This window comes from Phaseolus vulgaris, chromosome 3, assembly GCF_000499845.2.
Source record: "Phaseolus vulgaris cultivar G19833 chromosome 3, P. vulgaris v2.0, whole genome shotgun sequence".
NCBI lineage: Eukaryota > Viridiplantae > Streptophyta > Magnoliopsida > Fabales > Fabaceae > Phaseolus > Phaseolus vulgaris.
Genome location: NC_023757.2, coordinates 39,199,383 through 39,216,256, shown reverse-complemented (window position 1 = coordinate 39,216,256; position 16,874 = coordinate 39,199,383).

Genomic DNA, 16,874 nt, shown 5'->3' with positions numbered 1-16,874 from the left:
CAAGAACCAAACACATTGAAATAAGGCATCATTTTCTAAGGGAACACATATCTAATGGAACATGTGATATTAAGTTCATTGGTACTGATTTACAACTTGCTGATTTGTTCACAAAACCATTAGCCAAAGATATGTTTAATTTTCTGCTTAATGAATTGGGTATTATAAATGTCAATTGTACCTAGCAGTGAAAAATTAAATCTGTTTATTCGCAATTAAATGTGTTTATTTTCTGCACTGATACGCATTGATGACTAGGAAAGAGAAATTCTGATCTTTGACTGCTTGACTGACTTAGTGGGCATTAACCTCTGTACCTTTGACGGTTTTGGTCATGGTTATGTAACCGATTTGATGGTTTGGGTGCTCAATAAGAATTTGAGTGTATGCATCGTGACCCTAAAGATTTGGTGCATATTTTCAAAGATTCTCTGCACAAATTCAGAAGCATAAAATCTTCATGCATATCCACTCATAACTGCCATATCAATCCATTTATTCTGCTATAAATCTGTGTGAATACTTGCTACCCACATTGGTCATTCTCTTTCTATTCTCACCATTTGAAATCAAGAAAAGAATTCAGGTTACCATGGCTTCGTCTTCAAGACAAAAACAGAAAGGCAAGGGAAAGCAAACCACTTCTCAAGGTGTGTTAGAAGGATGGTTCGCTGGAAATGAAGAAGGCATCAATGCCTACATTCATGAAACAAGCAGGAAGCATATCAACATACCCAAGGTGCTGGATTTCAACTGGCTGAAATCTGAAAAACTGGTAGAAACAAGGACTGTGTTGAAGCACCAGAAACTGAAAAAGATGCTGGAATTAACAGGTAATGTTTATCCTGACTTGGTTAAGGTGTTTTATACTAACCTCACATTGGATGGGAAGAATATTGTCTCCTATGTGAAAGGGACAAAGATGAAGATCACAAGTGAGGTGTGGAATTCTGTGGCTGGAATAAAATATGCTGGACTGAAAGTAGGGAAAGGAAATACCAGTGGAATTTCAGAATTCAACAAGCTGCAATATTACAAAAGTTGCATGAGGAATCCTACAGAAAGCATAAACAGGTTCCATGCAGGGCATTTGAACCTCACTCCACGTCTAGTTGCATACATCATAGCTTGGCAACTGATTCCAAGAGGAACAAACCATGCTGTCCTACATGAAGAGGATCTCATTCTCCTATATTGCATCATGAACCAGATTAAGGTAAACTGGGTGTTCATTGTCAATGAACACATGCTCAAGTCAAAAAGGTTGGCTGATTACAGATTTCCCTATGCTATTCTTGTTTCCAAATTAATTGATTACTTTGGTATTGATGTTACAAATGAGAGAAATGACCCTATCAAAGCTGTAAGTGAGATTGATACTTCAACTCTCACCAAAATGGGTTTTCACAAAATTGAAAACAAGTGGGTGGTTCTCAAGGAGAAGGACACTCAAGCAGAACATGAGGATGAGGATGAAGCTATTCCTGTGGATGATGACTCACCTGCTGCCCAATCTGAACATGAGGAAGTTGCTGCAAATGCCATAGTTGCCTATCAAAGTCCAGAATACCGTGGAGAACCAATTTCTATGTTTGAGAGGCAAGTGCTGTACCGTCTTGATGTCATGTCTGCAGAACAAAGGGCACACTTTGAGACTACTCATGCAAGGTTCCAACACCTTGATCATCAGATTGAAGGAGTTCAGGCACAACTTGCAGAGCTTTACTACAAGGATCAGTAGTTTTTCTGCTTTTAATGCTTTCTTTATCAGTTTTCAAGTTTATGTAATGTTGAACAATTTGGTTTTCTGGTTCTGAACTATTATGGTTATAATTTCTGCTTTATACCCCTGTATTCCCTATGCTTATATGTTGTTTGATGAATCCAAAGGGGGAGAAAAATAGCTCACCATGCTAGGTGATGCTAGCTGAAACAGGGAGTTGACTCTGCACCTTTAAACAAATTCTGCATGTTATGCAATATTGCTGTTTTCTGGTTTAAAGTCTGGTGCAGTGCAGGTACTTAAAGCAACAATGCTATGAGGTTAGCTATGGGGATTTGTCTCCATCAAACAGGGGGAGATTGTTGAAGATGGTTGTTGCCCCTTCAAGATTGTGTTTGATGAAGACTTGTATGTAGTGTTTGATGAAGACATTTATGTACTTTCCATGTATTTGCGCTTTGCTTTAAGTATGTCTTAGTTAGTGCTTAGAGGTTGTCTAAGAGTAGCTTTTTGCTGAGTAACTCACCTCATAACCACTGGCCATGTGTTAAGAACAAACATAAGTTTTCTAAAACTGTTTTTCACATGTTTTACACAAAAACACGTTTTACTGCATAAAAATAAATCTGTTCTTTTCTAAATAAACAGATTCATTTTTTTCTCACTGATGCCTTGGCTAAGTCTTGTAAAAATTAGATTTTGTGCATCAGGTATTTTGACTAAGTCTTCTTCTTTTCAAAACGACTGAGTTTTAAATTGTTAAACTTTCTCTGTTTTCGTTTTGAAAAATAAATCTGTTCATCTGTTAATGAATAGATTCTTTTTTTGCCTCTGGTGCCATATCATACTTAAACGTTTTTTCAGTTTTATCTCAGCACCAGAATGGTTGACTAAGTCTCCTCACTTAACAGATTCTCTAACTGCTTTTGAAAATAAATCAGTTCATTTTATTTTCAATCTGTTCATTTTATAACAGCTTTAACTGTTTTTCAAAATTCTGTTATAAGCTGGCTTTCTATAAAATGCAAACTTGTTTTCTGAGTTTAACAACGATTCAAACAGTTCATACATTTGCAAAAAACAAGTTTTGACAGCAGAGAGTTAAGTGTTTTCAAGGATTAGCATTTGTTCTTCAAAGATTTCAAAAATCACAAAGTGCTTGTTCTTGGTTTGGTTCCAAAAGCTTGGTGTGAGGTGCAACTACTGTTCTAGCAATCTTGCCTACTGGTTTAAGGCAGATCTGTGTACCCTCAATCAGGTGTAATCGTTTCACATCTCGTTCTTGTAATAGTTTGGTTGAACCCTCTTCTTGATAGGTGTTCTTGAAGAGTGGGTGTGTGTATGCTGAAATAGGTTTTTTCAGCAAGAGTACCTAAGTTCTTGTAGGTTTCAAGAACAGTGGGAATTGTACTTGGTTGTACAGGTTGTTAGTGAATTCCACCTGTTGTTGGTGAAGACTGGATGTAGCTCAGGTTGAGTGAACCAGTATAATTGTTTGTGTTCATTCTCTCTCTCTCTCTGCAATTTCGTTTCTGCATAATTGATAAAACAGCAAAGAAATAAATCTGTTCAATTGAAAATAAATCTGTTCTTTCTGGGCACTGTGCATACTGTTCTTGATTTCTGGAAAAGGTGTTTGAATCTGATAAGGACATATATAATCTGCTAAAACCATTGGAACAGATTGACTGTGATAGGATGCTCAAGAAACTATAAATGCTATTAATTGAACCTTAAACAAACTGCTTAAAGTTGAAGCTTGCTGTTCTGTGATTCATTGTTCTTAATTTCTGGAAAATTTCTTGACATCAAGAAGAACACTCATAGTCTGTTAAAAGCCACTGGAACAGCTTGTTTGCAAAGGTCACTCAATTAACTAGCATGCTATCAATTGAACTTTAATCACTTGCTTGAAATTGAAGCTTGCTGTTTTTGTGTTTCACTGTTTTTCAAATCTGATATCTGTGTGTGCTGCTGGAAATTCTCACTGCATAGTCTTGTGATTAACCTTGCTGTATTAAAAGCGTTTCAAACAGAAAAACAGTGCTGAAATAAATCTGTTCATTTTCACATAAATCGATTCATTTTCTGTAAAACTGGGTTAAACACTGTTTTTGCGAGAAAGTTTTAAAAGGTCAATTCACCCCCCCTCTTGAACTTTGGCACTATTAAACCCAACAATGGTGACTGCGCTCAAGCCTGGTCCTTTCTCGGACAGCCTATGCAAGAAGCCGACAACGAATCTAGATGAGTTGCGGAAAAGAGGTGCCAAGTTCATGTTGTTGGAAGAATTGAAAGAGCTTTGTGGCAAAGCTTAGGCACCTCAAGAGGCTGAGAGGAAGGTTGACAAGAGCAGACCCATGCCTACCATTATTCCTGCACATGACAAAAAGATTAAGTCAACGTCAGAATAGAAATATGCCAAGATGAGTATAATAACATATCGTCAACATCAACGATTTTTTGAGGGGACAAGTAGGCATGGACGAGAGGCCGGGTTGAGATCTTGCGAGGAAGTATGTCCAAAACTGACAACACTTCTAGGTCGTCCTCGATCAACAGGGACCTCGATCACATATGAAAATGTGTCAGATCCTTTGTCCAATAAAAAGGAAACCTGGGAGTCTCGCCATCGTAAAAAAATTGTCGACCTTCCTCCTCAATCATGACTTTGAAGAAACTTCCCTTGAAGTTCTTATAAGATGTGGTGAAAGGAGCAAGGAGACTATTTTTCGACTGACCGACTAAAGATACCCAACTTATTCGGTCTTCCAACCTCGCACCAAAAAAATGCAAAAAAGACCTAGGGGTGGTCTTAAGACTTAACACATCACAGAGCAACCAAAAAGCCTGGAGTGCAACCTAGTTATTCGGATGCAACTAAGTAGGAGTCACGTTTAAGATGCACAACAACTTCATGGTAAACTCATCAAAAGGAAAGTGGACATGAATGTCCGAGATCAAACAAGAATAAAAATAGAAAAAATCTTTGGATTCTCTCCCCCTACCCAGACAAACGGTTTCATGCTTCCTACACCTACGTAAGGATAATGCACCATCTGAAAAACCCTCTAAAACGATATCTACACTATCGGCAAAAGCTTGGAGCATGGATGGTTGTCAATACTTGGAGAAGACCTCTCGAACCTTATTATCTACCCACTCCAAAAGGTATAAATACCAACCAGAAATCACCACGCCTGGAGATCGTAAAGACCAGAAGACGAAGACAGAAGGAGTCACTATAAGAGGAACCCGACTTTGTAAGAACATTTATAAATCTTAATTCAATTTGTTATGCTTTCTTTAGACTTAGTGTTGATTTTGGCTTAATCTCAAGTCCCACATTGGTGAGAATTATTTGAGGAGGGAGTTTTAGGGTTATAAATTAATCTCTTCTCCTTCATTGTTAATATCCCAATTTGTAATATCTTCTTCCACATTAGTAAAAGCGGGCGGTTTCAGCTGTGCTCGGAGGTTAGGCTAAATTGGCCGAACTCCGTTAACAAGTTTCGAGTGTTTTTTTTTCTCTTTATTTCTTTTATTATTCCGTTCTATTTATTAGTATTATGTTGTTTTCTCTTTTGTTATAGTATTCAATATTATTTGTCGGATAACGTGTTCTGTTTTAGTGAGAAAATTACCCCATTTTCCCAACACTTAGTTATAAGTAATAGAAGTATAAGATTTTTTGAACTTGGATTTATTTAGGTTAAAAATTTCACAAGTATTCTTAAGAGAAAAAAGGTTTAAATAATTCCTTTTATGAGATCAATTTTGTTTGTGTATAAATTAAAAAATATAATTTTTAAGAAATTAATAAAAAATTATAGAAATTAACTTAGGTATAACTTACTGTTAATTCACAAAGAAGTTTATTTTTTTATAAGTAATTATAGAGAAATTTTATTATTATAAGAATTTATAAAGATATTCATCTAAATGAAAATCAAGTTATTTCATCATACTTAATAATACCATTCCAAAAATATTTTAAATTAATTGAAATTTATTTTCAATGAGTTCTTTTTTTATATATTAAACTTAAGGAAATGTATTTTCCAAAAATAAAACGATTAATATAATTAAATGATATTGACTATTGTTCTTAACTAGGACAAAAATTGACTTTACTTAAGTCTAGATTAAAAAAAAAAGCAAAAACAAGATTTTATTTTTGTAAGTATGCGCTAGAGACCCAAATGATGTTATACACACATGTATTAAGTATATAAATATATATATATATATATATATATATATATATATATATATATATATATATATATATTGAATTGGGCATTATAGTGGAACTCCAATTGTAAGTTATAAGTAAAAGCATCATTTGCTTTAAACAATGCAGCAAGTTAATGAGGAAAAAGCTGTTGCTGAATGGTCATACTGGGCTTAGGTTTTGGGCTAAGAAGAGGCAACTTCTTCCTTCACTATATCAATTTTAACCTACACCCTATTATCTTTTGAAATTTTTAAAATTATCTTTATTTTAAATTTGAAAATTCAGAATTTAATAATTATAATTTAAAGTCAAAAAATACATTCTGAAAAAAAAAATCCAAAACACAAAATTGAAAATGCATTTTGGATAAAAATTTATGGAATTCAAAAATGTATTCCAAAAATCCAAATTTGGAATATTTCCAAATAAAAAGTTCTGGAAATAATTTTTTATCCAAATCCTGTTATTTTTATCTTTTGGTAAGAGTATTTTCATCATTTTAATAACAAATTAGGTGTAAGTTGAAATTAATATGGTACAGGAGAATTTGTCCTAATGTATTCTGTGCAGTTCGAGGTATCGGGCTTATGGCCCATTCAGAGTTGTGCAAAAACCCAAATTCAATTAAAGTTTTTAAGACATCAAATATTTTTTATTTTATTGTCTTAAAAATAAATTTCTATGAATTTTTAAAAATTAAAAAGATATTTTTACTTTTATTGATTAACACTGTTAAACTAATTTAGGGACATGCATAGGTTATTCAATGCATTTGTTACATTTTTTCTTAAATGGTTTATGAAAAATGACCCTAATCCTTCAACGTTATTAATTCTCAACCATTTCTTCTCTTATTCAGCACCATGAAATCTCATTCTCAGTCAATTCACATTAGCAAAACCCTTTTTCTCAGTCAATTAAGGCGAATAGTTCAGAGAAAAGAAAAATAGCTTAGTAAATAACTTAATTAAAAAAATAGACGTGAGATATGTAGTTAAATTGGCTTAAAAACGAACAAAAATAGTTTCCCGAGACGTGAGTAATCACTATCCGTAAGGACTTATCCGCGATGTATTGCGCAAGTCCCCCAGGATACAACAGGAACTTCCCGGTAATTTCCGAGGATCAGAACTAGCAAGTTTCTCTTTAAAAGAGTAATACCAAATAGAACCCAAAAATATTATAATATTAAAATAAAGAGGAGAGAGAAAGTGAAAAGTGGAAATTGGGGAAAGAAGAAGATGGTGAGCGGAGGAAGAAGATGAAGTAGTGAGAGTTGCGTTTTCTGAAGAGGGGAAAGCGGTATTTATAGATGGAGAACCCCCAAGGGTGCCGCCTCTTCAAACCCTAGTGGGTTCAAGGTTGTCGCCGCAGAAGAGGGAAGACCAGCGTGAAGGAAGGAGTCAACCTCCCATTCCTCTCGTAACGATCTACAACGTTCGAAAATCCAGCAGTGCGGAGGCGCCCAACTTCCGATTCGTGCGGCCACGATCCAAGGTTGAAAGGGCAACGTTTGATTTTCAACTTGGAAACTGTCTCCACTTCACCCATGCTTCCGATATTTCCTCCAACGGCACTATGAAGGAGTTAGGGTTTTTCTGCGCATCCTCTATTTCTGTTTCTGCACTTTATTTGCAATACTCTATTATTTTGCAATACTCTGTTTTTACAACAATCCCCCACATATTGCAAAAGATAAAACATAGAGATAAGAAGAAGAAAGAAAAAATTGGGTTCATCTAAGATGTAATGCATCAGATCTGGTATAGCAAGCTATATGAACCAGTCTTAGATTAATGAACGTAACACATAGTGTAGTTGGTATAGCAAGCTATATGAACCAAGACACTTAGTATGTGTTAGAGGTTTATCAATCACAATACACCCCCACATTACTTGCTGTTATCGTTGTGTTGCGCTACTAGGCCATGCGCGTGCCCGGTATTCATGAGTGCTATAGAGATCTTGCCAAGATCTCATGCAAGCGGCCCCACTTGACACTCATATAGGTGATTTCATCAAGTGTATGCTGCAAATTATACACCACCCATAAGGGATATGAAAATCATTAGAACTTTGTAAATCGTTAAAACTTTTTTACCTCTGAATTTTAACCACAAAGTTTATCCTCTCGATAATGCAGTATCTAGCACTTCACACACACCATAGGAATGGACAAAATTGATTTAAAATCAATTTTAGTGCTAGCAGAACTAACAAGTGACTTTTTTTTACCCATATGAACCTTATTCATGGGATCTCCAATCACAAAGGTTGGGTTTCCATCACTTGTTTGTTTGCGAGTGGCTTAAGTCCCATTCCCCTCGATGTTTCTAAAATCATTTTTCTCCCTAGGGGTTTTGTCAGAGGAGCTACCAGATTCCGTTCTGACTTGACATAGTCAATAGAAATCGTTCCACTCTTTAACAGCTGTTTCACCAAATTGTGTCTCAATTGTATATGTCTATTCTTTCCATTATAGCTTTTATTTTTAGCTATAGCTATTGCCGATTGGCAATCACAATGCATTGATACAGATGGGGTTGGTTTCATTCTTAAAGGAATGTTTGCTAAGAAGTTTTTCAACCACTCAGCTTCACTACCAGCCATTTCTAGAGCAACAAACTCAGATTCCATTGTTGATCTTGCAATAATAGTTTGTCTGGCTGATCTCCATGTAACTGCACCACCCCCAAGTGTAAATACATAACCACTAGTGGATTTTGTCTCATCTGAATCAGAGATCCAGTTAGCATCACTGTACCCTTCTAGCACAGCGGGAAATCCACTATATTCAATGGCATAATCCATTGTACCTCTCAAGTATTTCATGAGTCTCGCAAGTGCTTCCGAATGATCCTGACTAGGACATTGAGTGTATCTACTCAATCTACCTACTGCATAAGCAATATCTGGTCTAGAAAAGCTCATTAAATGCAATAAGCTCCCAATTATCTGGGATACTGAGTTTGAGAAATAGATTCTCCTCTGTTCTTCTTTAATTTAGAATTAGCATCATAAGGGGTACTTACTGACTTAAAGTCATAGTAACCAAACTTCTTTAGAAGTTTCTTAGTGTATTTTTCTTGGGATAGTAATATACTATCTCCCTTCCTTATGATTTTAACTCCTAGAATCACACTTGCTTCACCCATGTCTTTCATCTCAAACTTAGATCCAAGAAACAATTTTGTTTGAAAAACTATATCATTGCATGTACCAAAAATTAGCATGTCATCCACATACAAACATATAATGACATATTCACCATTTTCAGATCTAGAATATACACATTTATCAGCATCATTGGTAGAAAAACCTTCACAAAGTAAAACATTATCAAGTTTTTCATGCCATTGTTTTGGTGCTTGTTTCAAACCATACAAAGATTTTAAAAGTTTGCATACCTTTTCCTTTTGACCTGGGACTACACAACCTTCAGGTTGAGTCATATAAATTTCCTCTTCTAATTCACCATTCAGAAAAGCTGTTTTAACATCCATTTGGTGAATTACTAACTTATGGATAGATGCTAAGGCTAGCAATACACGAATAGAGGAAATCCTAGTAACAGGTGCAAAAGTATCAAAGTAATCTATGTTATGTTTTTGAGTAAACCCTTTAGCAACTAATCTTGCCTTATATTTCTCTATGGATCCATCAGGATGGTACTTCTTCTTAAAGATCCATTTACAACCAATGGGTTTTGCTCCTTTAGGCAGATCTACTAAGGTCCACGTATTATTTTTCTTAATTGATTCAAGCTCAGTTTTAATGGCCTTATCCCAATGTTTAGCATCAGGAGCACTAGTAGCTTCTACAAAACTTATTGGATCATTCTCAACTAGATAAGTATAAAAGTCATCTCCAAAAGATGTTTCCTTTCTCTGTCTTTTACTTCTCCTAACATCCTCACTCAAGGTATCATTAGCACTATCTATAGGTTGTTCAGATGTACCACTACTCTTTAGAGGAAAGATGTGTTCAAAGAACTCAGCGTTTTTTGTCTCTACTATAGTGTTGCGTTCAATTATATCACTATTAAGAACTAGAAACCTATAGGAAGCACTATGTTCTGCATATCCTAAGAACATACAATCAGATGTTTTAGAGCCTATTTTCCTTTTCTTAGGATCAGGTAACATCACTTTAGCCAAACTCCCCCACACTCTTAGGTATTTCAAATTAGGTTGATAACCTTTCCACAACTCATAGGGTGTTTTTCCAGTTTTCCTATGTGGTATCCTATTTTGTAAAAAACACGCAGTAAGCAGAGATTCACCCCATAAATTATCAGGAGCATTAGAACTAATAAGCATGGCATTCATCATTTCTTTAAGAGTCTTATTTTTCCTTTCAGCTACTCCATTAGACTCAGGTGAATATGGTGGGGTTACTTCATGAATAATACCTTCTTTTACACAATAGTCATTAAATAAAACATATTCACCACCTCTATCTGATCTAATTCTCTTAATTTTCTTATTAAGTTGATTTTCTACTTCCGCTTTATAAGTTAAAAACATATCAAAGGCTTCATCCTTATGTTTAATTAAATACACTTTGGTGTATCTAGAAAAATCATCTATAAAGGTTACAAAATAATTTTTACCACCTCTAGACATGGTTTGTTTTAAATCAGCAAGGTCGGTATGAATTAAACCAAGAATTTCAGTTTGACGTTCTACAGAGTGACATGTTTTCTTCGTTATTTTAGATTCTACGCATACATCACATTTACTACTTTGTTTGTCATGCATGTTGATTAATCCTAGTTGTTGCAATTTTATAACATACGACGAATTCACATGTCCTAATCTAGCATGCCATATATCATACGAGTCAACTATATAAGCAGAAGATTTAGATTCATTCATAATTTCAGAAATGTTTAATACAAAAAGGCCTTGATCACAATATCCCTTTCCCACAAAAACATTGTTTTTTGTCATAACAATCTTGTCAGATTCAAATGACACTTTAACCCCAACTTTGCTTAGTAATGCCACAGAGACCAAATTAACTCTAATTGATGGCACATGTAGCACATCATTCAAAGCTAGAGTTTTACCAGATGTGAGCTTCAGAAGAACTTTTCCTTTTCCTAGGACAGGAGTTGTCCTGGAGTCACCGAGATATACTTGTTCTTCTCCATCCCCCACACTTGTGTAGGAGGTGAACACATTTCTGTTTGCACAGATGTGTCTGGTAGCCCCAGAGTCTACCACCCATTTGCTCACATTTGTCACAAGGTTTACTTGTGAAACGACTGCCACAATAGTATCTTCCCCATCGGCTAGATTTGCCTTAGGAGGATAGTCGTTTTTAGCCCTATGTCTGCACTGAGGTGCATGATGGCCTGGCTTTCCACAGACAAAGCAATTTCCTTTTTTCTTGAAAGTGGGGTTAGTTCCACTGGGACGAGAGAATTTGTTATTAGGTTTCTTTTTGTGATCAAATTTTTTCTCGTACCTTTTTGGAGCTGGTTTGTCTTCTATCACGTTTGCTTTGGCAGACAAAGCTTTGGCCTTTGCAGCAGCGCACTCCTTCCTGTTTGTGTCTTCAATGATGATGTGGGTGATCAAATCTGATAGAGACATCTGTTTCTGTCTGTGCTTCAGTTGTTGTTTGTAATCCGTCCAAGACTGCGGAAGCTTTTCGATCAAGAGTTCGGACACGAATTCATCTGGCAATTTTATGCTTTCAGTTTTGATATCTTCAATCAGCTTGTGATATTCGTTTATTTGGATTTTGATGTCTTTGCCTTCGATCATCTCCCAACGGTAGTATTTTGCAATTACGAACTTTTGTCTGACGATGTCTTCGGCAGTATATTTGAGGATAAGAGAATCCCAAATATCTTTCGCATTCTTATAAGAAGCATAAACATCGAACAGATCGTTAGATAACACACTAAGTAAAGTGTGACGGCATACCTTATTCGCATGGATCCAGTCGTCAACTTGTTTCGCAGCCGTGGTTGAGTCGGGTTTGGCAGTTGTAAGTGCATGAGCAACTCCGTACATGTCCAATAGGGTGGACACGCGTTCTTGCCAACGTCGGAAGTTCTGACCGGTGAAGACTTCAATTTTGGAGACGTCCGGAAATGGTTTCGCAAAAATGGTTTGTGTTGCGGAAACAACATTTGATGTTTCTGGAGCAGTGTTGTCGTTGTTGTTCGGATTTTCAGCCATAAGTCCTTACGATTGTAGTTAAATTGGCTTAAAAACGAACAAAAATAGTTTCCCGAGACGTGAGTAATCACTGTCCGTAAGGACTTATCCGCGATGTATTGCGCAAGTCCTCCAGGATACAACAGGAACTTCCCGGTAATTTCCGAGGATCAGAACTAGCAAGTTTCTCTTTAAAAGAGTAATACCAAATAGAACCCAAAAATATTATAATATTAAAATAAAGAGGAGAGAGAAAGTGAAAAGTGGAAATTGGGGAAAGAAGAAGATGGTGAGCGGAGGAAGAAGATGAAGTAGTGAGAGTTGCGTTTTCTGAAGAGGAGAAAGCGGTATTTATAGATGGAGAACCCCCAAGGGTGCCGCCTCTTCAAACCCTAGTGGGTTCAAGGTTGTCGCCGCAGAAGAGGGAAGACCAGCGTGAAGGAAGGAGTCAACCTCCCACTCCTCTCGTAACGATCTACAACGTTCGAAAATCCAGCAGTGCGGAGGCGCCCAACTTCCGATTCGTGCGGCCACGATCCAAGGTTGAAAGGGCAACGTTTGATTTTCAACTTGGAAACTGTCTCCACTTCACCCATGCTTCCGATATTTCCTCCAACGGCACTATGAAGGAGTTAGGGTTTTTCTGCGCATCCTCTATTTCTGTTTCTGCACTTTATTTGCAATACTCTGTTATTTTGCAATACTCTGTTTTTACAACAATAATACCAAATATGTAAAAATACAACTATTTCTGTTATTTGATTGAATACAACTATGTAAAAATATAATCGAATGATAATTTAAAATTATGTCAAACTATTTTTCATAAACAAGTTTATAGGGAAACAAACAGAAATACTATTTCAAAAATATGTAGAAAAAATGATGCGATAAGAATATAATTGACAAGATGAAAAAAATTAATTTTGAAATTCAAAATTGAAATGTGTAATCGGAAAAGATTCTACCAACCATTAAAAAAAGTGTTTGATAGTAAAACTTTTGAGAAAAAATAGTACGTCTTGACAACACGTGAGAACAAAATTTAAACACAATGGAAACTCTCTAGAGGGCTTGACCTAATTTACATTAATATTGGATATTTTATGGTCAATTTGGATCTTGAAAAAAATATAGAAAAGACTATTAATGGTAGTTCTTTGGTGATATGTTAACATTCTTTAATCATTCAACAATTAATTATCTTTAGATTTTTCAGTTATTGATAGTGAAATTGTCTAAACATTTGTATGAATACAACTTTTAAATTTGGGTAAGGTTTGCCATCACGAAAGTATACTTGATATTGTTTTTGGTGAGTTGCTTAAAGTTGATGCAAAAACTATTGATATTATGAGAGAAAAATTTGTTAGAGTATGCACTAAAATTGACTTGATTGTTTTGGTAGTTTGAAAGTTTTCTTTGAATGCCAGATAAATTTTGTCTTATGCACAACTTGTGATTGTTATAGGCATGTAAAAAAAAATAAAAAATCCTACCAACACCACCTAATGCTAAGGTTACACAAAAACCTCCTTAACACAATGAGACTCTGCTAGAGATTGATAAACTGGGTTCGTGAAATCAAATAGATAAAACAAAATTAAATATTATCATGGAAGAGTTTTTAGTAACATAATTATAAGATCCAATTATAGAGATTTTGCCTCAGAAATTGGTTGGTTGTGCAAAAGAAATATCTCAAGAATAAAAAGATAAGTTCTATACCTTAAAGCCTTAAAAATAATGAAATCTAGGAATTTTGGAAAAAAAAATGATACTTTTAAGAAAAAGTAGTCAAAGGAAAATTTTGTCATGTACACAAATGAGAATTTTTTTTACCAAGTCTACTTTACTTTAGTTTGAGAATTATGTAAATGAACAAATGAAAAAAAAATTACAGTATTTCTAAGTCAAGTGGTAAATAATGTATGCGAAATTCATTAATTTATTTATTTTTAATTAAAGTTATTAATTGGATTAAAATTGAAGTTGTTAATTCGGTTGACAAGTTAAGTTTAATTTTTTTAAAATAATTAATATTTTTTAAAATTTAAAATATATAATAATAATTTAAAAATTATTTAAAATTACATTAAGTGAATAAGAGTATTGTGAAATTTTGTATTTTATAGATATATAATATTAAAAAAGTTAAAACTAAATTTGTTTTAAAAAAATAAAGTTACCTAAAATTAAGTTGAATTAAAAATAAGTTGAGTAATAAATGTAAAATATTTAGTGTTGAATTAAAAATAAGTTGAGTAATAAATGTAAAATATTTAGTATTTTTTAAATATTGTTAAAATTAAAAATATTTTTGTTGTTTTACATAAATACATGTATTATTACTTTTTACATATTATATAATTTATACTTTCATATATTATATAATATAAAAATTTATACATAAATTATATCATATATTTTTATAAGTGTATTTTTAACTTTAACAATATTTTAAAATTAGTATTTTTCTAATTTATCACACAAATATTTTTTAATTCAATTTATTTAAAATTATTCTAAAAAAATAATTTTAATTCTTCAAATTTATATATCATTTTCTTAAATAAAACAAAATTAAATTTTGGTATTATTTATAAAATAATTTTTTTAACTACTTCTTCTACTTATTGTAAAAAAATCACCTTAAATAAAACAAAATTAAATTCTGATATTATTTATAAAATAATTTTTTTCTTCTTCTTCTTCTTTACACTAATTAATTAAAAAATTGGTATATAGTTTTTTTTAAAATATTATAAAATTGGTATATAGTTTTTTTAAAATATTATAAAATTAATAATTTTATCATGCATGTTGAAATAGTAAATAAATATTTAGTCTATTCTAATTAAATTGAACGACGTTTGATTCAATTTTAACATGCAACAAATTAAGAATACACGAATCGAATAAAAAAATTCTCATCAATTTTAGTTTATTTTCCTCACCAACTTTGGTCAAATAATTCATTTTTATTTTGTTTGGGCTTTCATTTTTTTTTAATTTTTTTTATCATTTTGTTTGGGCTTTCATAGGGAAAATCTTCATGCACCTCCATAATTTTATCCTATTCTTCATCTTTTTCATTTTGATTGAGCACTCATCTTCCCTTTTTTCAGCTACAACAAAACAACTCCCACTTCCAACTTCCGTTCCTATAACAGTTATTTATCTTTAACATCACTTATATAGTAGCTCCTACCTCTAATGTCACCGTCATAGCACCTCCCATCTCTAGTGACATCGTCACAACCACCTCTCATCTTCATCGTCTAAACATTTTTCTAGCAAACGTTTAAGCATTGTCCAACCTCTCACCTTCCAAAATACAAACTTATGGATTTAGTGTATTTTGAATTATACAATTCATAATGAAAAATTTGTATTCTGAATTATACAATCCATAATGTAAAATTTTGTATTTTAAATTATAAAAATCATAATACAAAATTTGTATTCCGAATTGTAAAATTCAAAATAAACAATTTTAATATTTTTTAAAATATAGGAGTGCCGGAATAAACTATGAAGGTGCAAAAAGAATTTATCCTCGTAACAATGAGCATTGGAGTGCGTTCGCTCCACGTTGGGCTTGGCCTAGCAAGTAGTACTAATGATGGTTTGGCAATTGCTTCCTGTATGCATCCGATTCCAGCGAAAAAGTGAGGTGCATACAAAATTACCTTCCAAACTCCCTTTTCTGGAATATGTGTTCTGGATTTTTGTCCAAAACGAATTTTTTGTATTACAGATTTTCTTATCCAGAATGGGCTTTTCTGGATTTTCATTTTCAGAACACAATAATCTCTCTTTTGATTTTTTTTTTTTCAGAATGTATTATTTTCAATTTTGGATTTTTTTTTTAGAATAGAATTTTGATTTTTGTTTCTGAATTTTTATTTCCGAAACTCAATAACCTCTTCTGGATTTTTATTTCCAGAACAAAAGGCATTTTTGAAAATTAAAAAAATATGTTGGGTGCAGGTTAAAAATGATTGGGTGTAGAAAGCATTTGTTGGGTTTATTATTTTGCATGTACGGGAGTTAGGCTTCAGAATAAGAAAAAAAATTAAAAAAACTTTATGTTAAATATTACCATTTTACATATCAAGTTCGAAATCAGTGAATGTCTCCTTCAGTTCAAATTATCATACGAAATCCATCGCCGATTCAACTTAATAATCTAATTCAATTTCATCATTGAGTTAATTCTATGCTTATCATCTATAATTAGAAAGTTTCAAGCTAAAAACCAAGTTTAAGCTTACCAAGTAAATATCTAAATTCAAAACCCTCAATCTAATCTATCACTAAGTCAAAACTTACCCGTAAACCACAATTATTTGCAACTCATAAATCAAACAATTTAACAAATATATATCTATCAAAATTCAGACAAATTTAAATTTATCCTTCCACCTTTTTATTCTATTTCTACGACTTGCACTCACCTACTTATATACAAGTAAATATTTTAATCTTTAGTTAATGTGAGATATTAAATAATTTTTTTAAATTATTCTCATACTATATTATAAAGTGGACTTTAAGCTTAACTCAACCTCATAAACCGGCTCATGAAGTAAGGTTTGCATTCAGTTTATACAATGAAATGTTTTAATCTCTAGTCGATGTAGGATCTCTAACACTAAAAATAATTTTTTTTTCATAATATATAAATAATGTATAAATAAATACAAACTTAGTTGATTTAATATAATTTAAAAAATTC